Below are 14091 nucleotides of genomic sequence, written 5' to 3' on the forward strand. Positions count from 1 at the left end.
CCCATCAAGGTGTCTACCCCCCACATGTGTCATATATCGCCCCTGTATGCATCTTGTTTGTCTTGTCTGTTAACCTACCCAACCTACCTCCCCAAATATACCTAATATCCCTCCCCAACATCCCACTCTCACCTGAAAAAAAAAAAGAAAAAGCGTGATCTGTTACCAAAAAAAAAAATCTCGCCCCATACATAGCTCTCCATTTCACACGCATGTCCACTGGACACAGTTAATCTGGTCTAATTGGCATCACAACATATTATTGTTGCCTCACCCATCTCTCAGGGGTTTGAGTGTTCAAATCTCCCTCCAAATTCAGTGTATATGCAGAGCTGTTGCTGTAGAAGAAATGGGCAGCTATGGACCTTCTCTACAACCTTCCTGCACATCCCTAGCTAATTTCCCTACTGTTTTTCCCTCTTTGTGCCCCTTTTTCACCACTCTCCTATCAACCCTTTTTTCTTTTCTTTTTAAAAAAAAATAGCATAGGGTAAGTGGGAGCACTTTTAAGCAGCAGTAATCGGGTTTAAGCCTGTTTGCATGGGGATAAGCAATGCCTACACAGGTTAAGCAATTGAGAAGCTAAATCAGTATAAAAAACTGTAACCGGACGTTAGCAGTACTTACCTCGAGCAAACCTGCGCAAACCCATTTACAACTGCTTAAAAGTGCCTTAATCACTCTGTATCCAACTGCCCTTGTTCTGCCCAGCAACAAAATAAACAGCCTCTGCAAGTCTGGAACCCAGAACCCTGCACACCATATCCAAAGTAATTTACCACTAAGCCATGTCAGATATACATAAAAGTGATGTTTTCACAAACATATCATCCAGCCCAGTCATTCAACAGTACAGGGAATGTATTTCAACATGTAAATGCATGTGCGCGCGTGTGTGTGTGTGTGTGTGTGTGTGTGTGTGTGTGTGTGTGTGTGTGTGTGTGTGTGTGTGTGTGTGTGTGTGTGTGTGTATTAATATCTAAATAGATATATCTATATATATATATCTATATATCTATATATCTATCTATCTATATATATATATATATATATATATATATATATATAGCTATATACAGACATACATGTGTAGATAAAAATGGGAACATAACAAAAACATAATTGCCCACATGCACTGTTAATGCAGTTGAGAGGCCCCAAACAACATATGTCTTGTACGAATAGGTATCTCCCCCAAAACCAAACACGTCTGCCCTGCAATACTTTACAAACTGTTGCAGATCCCATAACCAGTACCTGACACGACATGGGCACAAGATGTTAACAGTACTCCATCCCACCTGTATGATGTCAGGCTGGTATCAGCAACATATCACGCAGTACAGTCTGGCTCCCATAGGGAATGTACAATGTGGAAGCAATCAACATCCCTAGGATACATATACACAGACACATATATGCAGATACATATATATATATATATATATATATATATATATATATATATATATATATATATATATATATATATATATGTAACTACACATACACACACAGAGATATGTATAGGAAGACACATATGTAGAAGGAGCACACAATATAGAACAGCCACTATGCCTACAGTTACCACCTTACCAACTGGACGCTGTATGATCCACCCATACAAATGGCATTTGTTGCCTGCAGCATATGCCCACAGAGAGGTCAAAGGACATAACACCACACACAGATTTGCATACATGGGAAAGCTTTATTTTTTGTACTATTACAGTTGTATATGCCATGAAATATAGTTGTTTAGAAACTGATAATCATATAAACAGAGTAATGCAACTGTGAAACAGTTATACCAATACAGTAGTCTGGAAAGATTTACATATGTTGCTGTCCAGGGCGAGGCCTTCACATAGTACAATAGTAAAGAGAGACTGGGCCACAGGATACAAACAATCAACAGTAAGTAATGCAGATCTACACTCTCTACACAATCCCTAGGGGGTAAAGACCTCAGTTGACACAATGGGATGTAACTGTTACATAACAAGGCATAACTGACAAACAGAACAGTCTGTATGGCAGGAGGCAGTAGTCCTGCATTTACCCAAGGTGGATTGTATGGTAATGTACATCCAGATACCTTAAGGCAGCTTAGCCCTGATACCCCCACATGTTGTAACAGCCTAGGTTAGTTATGGTGCATCTCCCCCATAGACTCAGTAATACAGTGCCATATACCATTGTTACATACACTGGCCTCTGCAGTGCATAAGGGCACATGTGTATTTTGTAGTGAAGTCCGCACACATATATGGCCCCAACCACACAGTACATGTGGGGGACACAACAGCAGTAGATTGATGGCAGGAATGGCAGCATGACATACTCACAACCAACTACAGAACAACCCCTGACAGCATGTCATATGTGCAAAGCCTGGTATGTAGGTGGAAGACAGAGGCTGGAGCACAGGCACATATGTGTAAAACTGTTGGCATACATTAAGTGAGTCGCTGGTGTTACAGGATAGACTGCAACATACCCTAAGTCAGGAATATGAAGTTAGAAACAGAAATGGATGTAGCCATGTACTAATAGCACTCAACACACACACACACACACACACACACACACACACACACACACACACACACACACACACACACACACACACACACACTGCCAGTGATATATCTGACACAAGACCTGTGTGGTAGACAGACAAAACATAATAGGCACACCTCTGGCCATCAAGAGGATAGGCCCACAGTTGAGAGCTAAGCAGAAAGACTGCATTCCAAGTTAAACTAGTATGTACACACAAAACCTAGAACATCAGTACTATACAATGCATACAACAACACTACTCACACTCTGTCTATAGTGCTGGAACCTCCTACAAATATGTAGCTGGCCTGAGTATGCAGGTTCTCCTGTAAGAGCTATTGCTACCTGCTGTCTGTAACATTGATGCCCACACACATGAATGATGTCCATCATACAGGAAAGGTAAAGAGACCACGCCCAAATGGTATAGGGATTTATAGTAGTTGGTTGCCATGACAGTGGTAATTGGAAGTACTACACAGCGTACTGCATGAAGGTAGCAAGTGGAGGACACTGATTTGTGCAGAGGCCATCACCTGATCATATGCATCACCTACAAAATCCATGCTGCAATCTATTCAAAGAAGCTCAATCCATTTACTGGAGAGAGAGACCGAGATAGAGAGAGAGAGAGAGAGAGAGAGAGAGAGAGAGTCTGATGAGATTATGGTCCTCATCGATCATGGTCTGTCCGTGCTTGAATGTGTGGTGGGAGTGCAGTGATGGCTGTGTGGACGTAGGCCAGCAACACCAAAAGCTGGCAGTCAATGTGGACATGCTAGGATACCAAGGGGCTCCCGTAGTGGCAGAACCAACCCCGGCAGTGCAGGGGAAGGGGGGTGCTGTCCGCACCACACTAGGCCACATGCACATGGTCCTGGCCAGTCCCAGGAGGGGCCTGGTACCAGCGGACATCAGCAGGTGAGAGTAGCACATCGAGGCCTGCACCTGGATGTGCCCATGGAACCCCTGGCAGACACTGTCCACATGTCAATGGCCGGAGGCAGTGAACTGCACATCCTGCCAGGTATGGTCTGCAGTTGTCCATAAACACCTGGGTAGGGCAGCCACTTGGCAGAACTGTGTACATGCATACCAACACACTATACATACACACCTAGGGCAACCCCCATACCTACAGATACATACAGTGAGATACATCTGGAAGGGTATACACAACCATGAGGTTTACACATGACAGGAATATGGTTATATACATATAATAGGTCTATATATGTCTACATGTACATACACATGTATACTCATGCATATGTTTGTATACACATCTGTATAGTTCAACATATACATGGCCATGTGTTCATCTCTTCGTATGTGCATATATATATATATATATATATATATATATATATATATATATATATATATGTATATAATATATATTTAAGACCTAAATAAGACCAATGATCTACATGCTACATTATCCCACTACTCTCAAGATATATTAGCATTAACTGAAACCTGGCTAAAGCCCCACATTAAGGATACAGAAATTCTAACACCAGGCTACAACATTATATGAATGGATAGGCTCAACAAACGTGTTGGGGGTGTTGCAGTAATGTTTAAAAATACTCTCAAATTAACCCAACTGAACTGCTCACTTCCCACTATTCCTAAATCAGAACTATTACTCACCCACCTTGAAATCAACCACAATAAAGGAATAGTTATAATAGCCAACTACCTCCCTCCTGGTAACAACGTTCCTAGTATCAAACACATACTCTCCTGGGAATCCATTGATTTCACCCAAGAAACCTTTATTCTCAGTGACTTCAACCTAGATTGGATCTCCTGTACTACTAACAACCCATCCAGCTTTATTAATCTCTATTCCTTTACCCAGACCATTGACTGCCCAACACGTATCAATAAACACTCCAACAAGCACTCTACTTTAGACTGGATCCTAACCAACAGACCCAAGCAAGGTCACTTAGCCAGATGCCTACCAGACACCCTCAGTGATCACTATCCAACATTTCTTTATAAGAAACGTGTTTACCCAGAAAGTAACATTATTTACAAACACATTACCAACAAAAAACATTTCTCCCCCACAACTTTCCACCTACTACTACAGCAATGTAACTGTGCCCCTCTCAAATACCTACCATTAGATGATGCAGTTCAGTACTTAAACGGAACCTTCCTTACTACTCTCAATAAACTAGCCCCCACAATAAAAATTTGTGTTAGGACCAAGCCTCTCCCATGGTTGTCCAAAAGTACCAATTACTAATGCGAAGCAGAGACAATGCCTGGTCAAAATATCATACAACTAGAGAAAAATCAGACCTAACCAACTATCAACAGCTATGAAACTTAACAAGAAAACAATTAAAAAGTGACAAACAAGCATACTTCATATCCTGTCAGCAAAAAAAACAAAATAACCCAAAAACTTTCTGGCATTGTATCAACCAACTCTTAAACCCAGGTCAAACCCCCCCCCTTGACCTCCTCCAATAGCACTGACCCCATAGCTACCCAGTTTAACACCCAATTCATCAGTGCAGTAACTTCCCTTCTGGACAGCCAACCAGCTCAGCCACTTACCATCCCTAGCACCACTATACTCAATCACAATCCCCTCTTCTTCACAACTATACAAACAATCTACATAAACACTCTCTTATCCAAACTCAAAACAAGCCGCACAGCTGCTGACAATCTCCCTAATGAATTCCTGAAACTGGCAGCCCCCGTAATTGCATATCCCATCTCTATACTCATGAACCGCTCTATCAAGGAACAGTATGCACCTCACATTTGGAAAATATCTCATATTATTCCACTCAATAAAGGTGGCCCATCTAAAGAAATAACAAACTTCTACTCCATAGCAATCCTCTCCCCCCCTCGCAAAAATCCTAGAGAAAAGCATCCACAACCAACTCTTAAATTACTTCCTTCTTAACAACCGACTTTCCATCTCTTAGCATGATTTCCGACCAAGGCACAGTACTAGTACAGCTCTCTTTGCCTTTACTGACTCCATTCACCAACACCTGAACAAAGGACAACAGGTTGCGTCAATATTTCTAGACATGTCTAAAGCCTTGAACACTGTCTCCACCAGCTCCTTCTTAACAAACTATCCACCTACGGCCTTAACTCACCTGCACTAACCTGGTTCCACAGTTATCTTTCTAACCATCAACAGGCCACAATATGGGACTCCTCCATCTCCCCTCTCCTCCCCACCTCTGTGGGAGTCCTTCAAGGTTTCATTCTCGGTCCACTCCTCTTTATCATATTCACCAATAACCTCTGCACAGCAACCCAGCATGCCACCATTGTTCAATACGCTGATGACTCTAACCTTATCTGTTCTGCTCCCTCCACCCAAGATCTCCAAATCAGAATGCAATCTGCTTTACAGGACATCGAATCCTACCTCTCTCAACACCAACTCATATTAAATCCCAACAAAACCAAAGTTATAGTATTTAGAAATAACAAATCCAAAATTTCACAAATCCCCCTATCCATCACCTCTGCTAATTGTACCAAAATTACCTCCACCAATCACACAAAACTCTTAGGTATTACCATAGATGAATACCTCAAATTTGACATACATATTGCCCAAACCATCACAAAAGTTAGCATGAAATTAGGCAGCCTGTATAGAGCCAAGCCTTTCCTAACACCCAATGCCAGGCTTGTCACTGCATGCACACACCTCCTATTTACCCTTCTCTACGGTTCCATTGTTTTCACAAACCTCAGGAAATCTGAGTTCAATAAACTGGAATCATGTTACCATAAAATCTGTAAATTTGCCCCCAACTTCCCACTCACATCCCACCACTGCTCATCACTTTCAGCATTAAACTGGATAGAGCTACCAAACCTTATCTCTCTCAATCATCTAGCCTTCACCCACAAAATAATCTACAATCCCAATAATTGCCCTGCCCTATCCTCCTTAGTTCAACCATACTCTGACCATCGTACTCTCAGATCCTCCAACAAACTCTTACTTAAGGTGTCTAACTCCCACAACCAACACGACAACTACCTCTACTCCCACAACATAGCCAAACTCTGGAACTCCCTCCTAGAAACCCTAAGGAACATACCCTCACATGATAATTTCAAAACATTACTAAAACACCACCTCAGCACCCACTGGCTATGCTCCTGCCACTCCCCTGCTTAAGCCTACTCTCCTCTCGTGTTAGCTATGCTAAGGACATGCTCTTCTCCTGCTTCTTATGTAACTTATCTCTACTCCATCTACCACCTTCGCCATCAGCTCTCTCAGCTTGTAAATAATGCGTTACTTCAGCTTCTTTTGTATTCACTACAGAGCTGCTCCATTAGAAGGATTTTAGTTTCCCACCATCCTGTTGTGTTTGTTCATCAAGGTAGATCTCCCCTAGGATCTACACCATTAAACACACAATTCTCATGGAATGTTCCTTCTTGATATATGATGTTTTCGCTATTGTAGAAATGCATACTATTTTGTGATGTTTATTTTTGATTTGTATAATTGCATGCTAATTTGTTATAATCTACTTCTACCATCTTCAAACTACTTCTCAAACTCAAACCTTGTACTCCCTCTGCTGACAAGCTCCCTCCCCTTTTCTTACAAAAAGCAGCCAAAGAAATTGCTTACCCAATATCCTTACTTATAAATAGAACCATCCAAGAAGGAACCATCCCTCATATCTGGAAAATCTCTCATATTATCCCACTACATAAAGGAGGAAACTCTATTGACTATTCCAACTTTAGACCTATTGCTCTTCTCTCTCCATTAGCAAAAATTATGGAGAAATGTATACACCAGCAACTGGTACAGTACCTATCCCTCCACAATATTTTAGCTCACTGTCAACATGGCTTTAGACCCCACCATAGTACTACCACTGCCCTCCTTTCCTTTGTAGATACCATTAACAGCAATCGCAACAAGAACCTTCTCTCTTCTGCCCTATTCATTGACCTCTCTAAAGCTTTTGACATGGTCAACCACTCTTCTCTAATTAGCATTCTCAAATCCCTCTCATTTGACAGCCTTGCCATCAACTGGTTTACATCATACCTCAGTAACAGACAACAAGCCGTTCTTTGAGAAAACCATATCTCCTCCTTACTTCCCATTGCAATTGGTGTCCCTCAAGGCTCTATCCTTGGTCCTCTCCTCTTCTCCCTCTTTATTAATGATCTCCACTCTGTAATTCCTCAAGCTACCTGCATTCAATATGCAGACGACTCTACTATCATTTGTTCAGCATCCACCTCCTCGGATCTAACCACTCTAACTCAAACTACCTTCAACACTGTAGAAACATGGTTTACTAGACGGTATCTACTTCTCAATGCCAAAAAAAACAAACTTCTCCTCTTCACCCCCACCACTCGTACCTCTTCACTTAACTTCTCTATCTACTCTAACAACAAAACAATCATCTCTCCTGAATCCACGACAAAACTACTTGGTGTTACCATTGATAACAATCTCTCTTTTGACCATCACATCAACAACACCATCAAAACTGTTAACAGAAAAATTGGATCATTATACCGTATAAAACCATTTCTTACCCCATCAACTAGAGCTACTATTGCTCACTTCCATCTTATATCTACTCTCTTCTATGCCTCTCCTATCTTCACCAACCTTAAAAAAACTAACCTAAACAAACTAGCAACTTGCTATAATAACATTGCCCGCTTCGCCACTGGTAACCCTTTTAGAACACATCACTGCCTCAATTTGAAACAGTTAGGCTGGCTGGAACTACAAAACCTTCTTAATATTTCACAACTTACAATTGCCCACAAAATACTGTACCAACCTTGTAATACCCTATACTTTCACAACTTCTACTCCACTATAACAATCTCACCTCTCTTCGTTCCTCCTGTAAACTTATGACCAAACCCATAAAGGCCCACAACGTAGCTGGTGACTCTCTCTTCACCAATACTGTAGGCAGAGTATGGAATTTGCTGCCTAAAGAGTTAACACTAATCTCATCCCTGCCTCTCTTCAAACAACAAATCAAACTACATTTCCAAAATCACTGGCTCTGTTCTTGTAGTACTCCAGGCTAGCTTTCCAAACCCACTGGCTCTGTTCTTGAATACTCCAGGCTAACCTCCCTCTCTTTACTCTCTCCTAACCTTTTACCCTTATTTTTTCCTGAAATCTAACATCTACCCTGCTTCCCTTCTCTTTTGTCCTCTTATGCTCTGACCTACATCTACCATCTCTTCCCACCTTGTCTTGACTGTCTTTTTCTTCTTCTCCTCTCTTACTTACGATTCTGGCCTTGTGTCATTTCTTTTCTTTCCTTCATACTCCTTCTACTTCTCGTCCCTTCTAGCTTCTAATGTAATCTTCTTGGCTGTTGCCTAACTGCAAAACCTTATGTTTTAGGTAAACTTGCTTTGAAATCGACAGAACATTTGTATGAATCTAAATTTTTGAGTTCCTTTAAAGTATGCTGATTTTGATTAGTAGTTGATCTAAATGTATATTTTTTTTGTGTAATGTCTTTATTAACAATATGACTATCTGGCCCAGTTGGACATTCCCAGTCAACAAAATGTAATAAATAAATAACAAATATATAAAATATATAGCTATATATGTATGCACATCCTATGTGTACAGATATGCCTATTTTTGTGGGTATATATGTAGATATCTATACCTATATGTGCATACATATCTAGTCTGATATACCTATTACTGTTGATATATATGTTGATATCCATACGTATATGTGCATATGTACCTCTGTCTGTAGATATGTAGACATACATTGCTCTGTATACGTATATATATATATATATATATATATATATATATATATATATGTATATATATTATACATTATATATACACATATGTTCATCATATGCCCTGAACGTGGAGTGGAGCCCTACCACAGCCCCAATAGTCCCAACCTCTTAGCGCAAGGGGATGTCAGGTATGTATTGCAGGTATATTTGTGGACTATTGCTACAGCAATAGGGATTGTCTTCACAGACATGGTGTGTGTGGGAGGTCACATCTGCTTTCAACATGTGCACCATTGGCTACTGACAGACATCTTACGGACATCATAGTAAAGTACTACTGCTAGCACAGCAATGCTCTTGTGGACTACAGAAGAGATATGGCCAATATATGTGGACAGTCTGATACACTCTGGTCAGCCCAGAGGTATACACAGAACCCCTTAGTGCAAGACATGTGGACCAAGCCTGACAACGTGTATGTTAACAGCCATGTAGATGGGTATATTACTATATACTGTTATACATTTGCCCCCATAAGTTATGCATTCATACACCCCTGTCTGCCCTGACAAATAATAATAACTGCTGGTACAGAGGTGTCATGGCCATATACTACCTCATAGTTAGTGACATACATTTGTACAGCATCCCACTTCTTTGTCTGACATGCATGACTGTTATGGTGGCCTGGCGGCAGTACATCTAGCAAGTATCTGGACATGACATCTCATTGGGTAAGTACACTAAGCTGCTAGGCATGTAACAAAGCACTGTGCAGGCTACAGGCAGACTGCCTCAACACTGGCCTACATTTCCTATGGGGGAATACACATGTACCTGCATAGATAGCAGGCTCTACAGGCATGTCACAGCACAGAGTAACAGACACTTGTGTGAAAGTGCATAACCACAACTATTGTCAACACAGCCACAGCCAGATATGGTAAGCTAGCATAATATTACAGCATATGGTCTATCTGATCAACACCATCCTCATATGTGCCACTCACACACCAGCCCTGCATATACTGGGCCGCTACACAGTGTGGTCCGATGCCTGTTTGTGGTAAGGGACATGTGTGTGTTTGGCCCTACAGACATGTAAGCCAATAGGGTAACATACAGTGGAGCAGCATGTAACACCAGATAGAACAGGAACAAGAACAATGACATCTACCACAGTCTGTACACAGGCCAAGGTACATATTCACAATACACACACTGTCGACAATCACCATAAGTACACAGACCTCAGTACTGTACACACAACCACCGAATACCCAGCCTATGTCCTCAGATATAATCCCTACTATACCTAACATGTGTAGCAGTCTATCTCACTGGCTTGTTATCAGATATGATGTCAATAAATATAGTGTACTGAACATATGCATCTCTTACTGCATGATATATGTACAAAGGTTGACAGAGTTGTGGCTGGAGGCACAGACACAGGGCCACTATTGACATGTTGCTGTGATAACCTCATGCATTTACTGTTGTAACAGTGTTTGTTGCAACATATGTCCTATGAGGGATATGAAGTCAGTAACTCTCATGGATGTCACCATCTACTGACTGCAATCCTCACACTATCTTCTGCAGTTCACATATAGGTGATCTGTGGGTAACACAAGAAACACAAGGCACCACACACTGCCCAGTCTGCAGATGACCTTACAGATGGGGATTCCCCATAAACATAGCACTGACTTGACAGGTATTAAAACATGTGGGACAGCCATATCCACACATACCCTGTTAAGCCAACATTACTCCAAATGCAGTATAGCAGCACTTACAGTCTGTAGTCAAGGCAGGCACATCCTCCTCCTATGTGTTGGCCTGTTTCCACAGTGTATGTTGTTAGAGGTAAATCTCCAAACAACAGATCTGGTTCCTGCTCACAGTGAATGAAAAGGCCTAACACCAACATGATGTTCCTAGATATTGGATTGTGTTTCTATGCAGTTGCCTATAGTGACTATAGGAATGTTACCACAGCTGTTCCACATGCAATCAGCGAGAGGAGGGTTGCAATTCTTGCAGAGGCCATCAGGTGATCATGAGCATTACTTACAATACACATGCTGCTGCCTAAGCAAAGCGGTGTAAGTCTCCAAATCCACCAGAAAGGGAGTGAGAGAGACAGACAGAGGCTAATATAAGTCAGGGAGGATTGGGAGAATAAAACTTAAGCATGTTTGTGTCACACACCTACCAGTGCAGGTATGAAACCCCTGACTGGCTATGTATTCCTATCACATGTCTATGCAGTTATTGGATGTGCCACATAGGTTACATGTTGAGGAGCCCTCCAAACATATATGTGATGGTGAGTGACATCTACAACAGTGATATGGTAGCTATATGTTACGTGTAGTACACATGCCTGTCTGCATGACCACGTGTCAGCATAAACACAGCCACACTCTCACAGGGACTCACATACACTGACACACTTGGCAGGGTCAGGAATACAACTCATCACTAGTTAGATTGCCACAATACAGTACTGTGCAGGTATCACATGCCCCACAGGGGTTATACAGAGGTGATATGGGCAAATGTGGAGGTGTCTGACATCAGGAAGCATGTTTCAGTATGCCAATGGAGGGTGTAGTGAGTGTGAATGTGGTCATAGGCATCACACAGCACACACACAGACACAGGGTGCCAGTAGTGACATGCATGGGTGCATTGCTTCACGGGTGTGTAGTGGTCGACTGTGCTAGATGGCTATACAAGTCTAGGTGATGGGTATACCTTGGCATCAGGCTACATGACAATGGTCTGCAGTGTGCCTCAGGAATGTAGTGTGTGGATTTGCCCACACACGTGGGTACTGTATTTACCATCCAGTCACCTGGGTAACTATTGTGTGTGGCCACTGCTGTGCATTGCTTGCCATGTATGTGTTCCTTAGTCCTTGACATGGATGGTGTCTGGGATGTGCACACATCCCACATGCATGCACAGTGTCATGTGGAACTGTACCTGGGGTGTCTGGCCCAAGTTGTATACATAGAGTATCATCAGATCTGCAACTCCTGGCCTCATGTGGCAGGAACTGTTAATGGACAGCTGGTTGACTCTGCACCTACATTGATAGCATGATACAGGTATTCCCTTGTGTCAGTAGCACCTGTCCATACAAGGTATGTTTTTCAGGCATTGTATGTCCTTTGTGGGTCACATTTGATGGCACCACAGGTGTTGGAGGTGTACAGTGGGGAACATAGGGATTACTGGAGTACATGCCTATTGGACTGATGGACAGGGTACCATGCCCTATGTAGCCCACTGCAATCACACCATTGTTACTATCAGTGGGCAATATGTAGGGTACTACCAACATAGCGGCTGTTGCCTAGGCAAGTGTGTGTGTATGAGACATGGGTTGAGAGTGTCCTCTGGGTAATACAAGGGTTGCTAACTTTGTTCATCTGGCCTTGATGTCACATGTAGAGGTATGGATTTCCACCACAGCCTCTCAACTATTTCACATCTGTTATCCCTGTATAGTAGACATTGTGATATCTACTAGTGCCACCATATAAGAAAGTTGCAAAACCTGCTCCACACTGAGTCCAATTGTTACACACTCATAACCATCTCCACACAGGATACGAATGACAAACACAGGCACACACACACACACACACACACACACACACACACACACACACACACACACACACACACACACACACACACACCTGTCATGTCTGGGATTAGAACTCCTACCTAACTAGTTTATTACATTACAGCACTACACAGTTATAAGATGCACTATGGAGATTGCTGGAGTACTCCTTCCCCAAATGTGTATTTCACAGTGAATGACATCAGCAGAATTGCCAAAGTGAGGCGTATAAATTGTAGTGAGTGTGACTAGCCTAAAATACATTGCTCCCTACACAGACATAGAAACACACACAAAAACATCCACAACTTCCATGTGTGGGAATAGAACCCCTACCAGAGTTCTATATCACACTATAGTATTAAACTGTTATAGGATGCGCCACTGGGATTACTGGAGTACTCTTTCCCCAAAGGTGTATTTCACAGTGAATGACATCAGCAGAATTGCCAAAGTAGGGCATCTGAATTGTAGTGAGTGTGACTAGCCTAAAATGCATTGCTCCTCACACAGACATAGAAACACACACAAAAACAGCCACAATCATCATGTGTGGAAAAGAACCCCTACCAGAGTTCTATAACACAATACAGCCTTAAGCTGTTATAGGACGGGCCACGGGGATTACTGGAGTACTTTTTCCCCAAAGGTGTATTTCACAGTGAATGACATCAGCAGGATTGCCAAAGTCGGGCATTTGAATTGTAGTTAGTGTAACTAGCCTAAAAAGCATTGCTCCCTATACAGACATAGCAACACATACACAAACATCCACACCTGCCATGTGTGAGAATAGAAAACCTACCAGAGTTCTATATCACACTACAATATTACACTGTTATAGGATGCGCCATGGTTATTGCTGGAGTACTCCTTTCCCAAAGGTGTTTTTCACAGTGAAGGACATCTGCAGCCTTGCCAAAGTAGGGCATTTGAATTATAATGAGTGTGACTAGCCTAAAATGCATTGCTCTCTACACAGACAGAGAGACACACACAGTTACTATGTCTGGGATTAGAACTCCTATCTAACTAGTTTATCACACTACAGCAGTATGCAGTTATAGGACCCGACAAAGAGGTTACTG

General features: G+C 42.0%; 1 protein-coding gene across 1 annotated transcript in view; it reads right to left on the reverse strand.

Moving 5' to 3' along the window:
• Positions 1–14091, reverse strand: part of LRP1B (LDL receptor related protein 1B) — a gene marked incomplete at its 5' end in the record, with an annotated part of 5941474 nt that overhangs the window by 4063948 nt on the left and 1863435 nt on the right. The window lies entirely within an intron of this gene.

This window comes from Protopterus annectens, chromosome 6.part0 (genome assembly GCF_019279795.1).
Source record: "Protopterus annectens isolate FY-2018-M chromosome 6.part0, PAN1.0, whole genome shotgun sequence".
Lineage (NCBI taxonomy): Eukaryota > Metazoa > Chordata > Ceratodontiformes > Protopteridae > Protopterus > Protopterus annectens.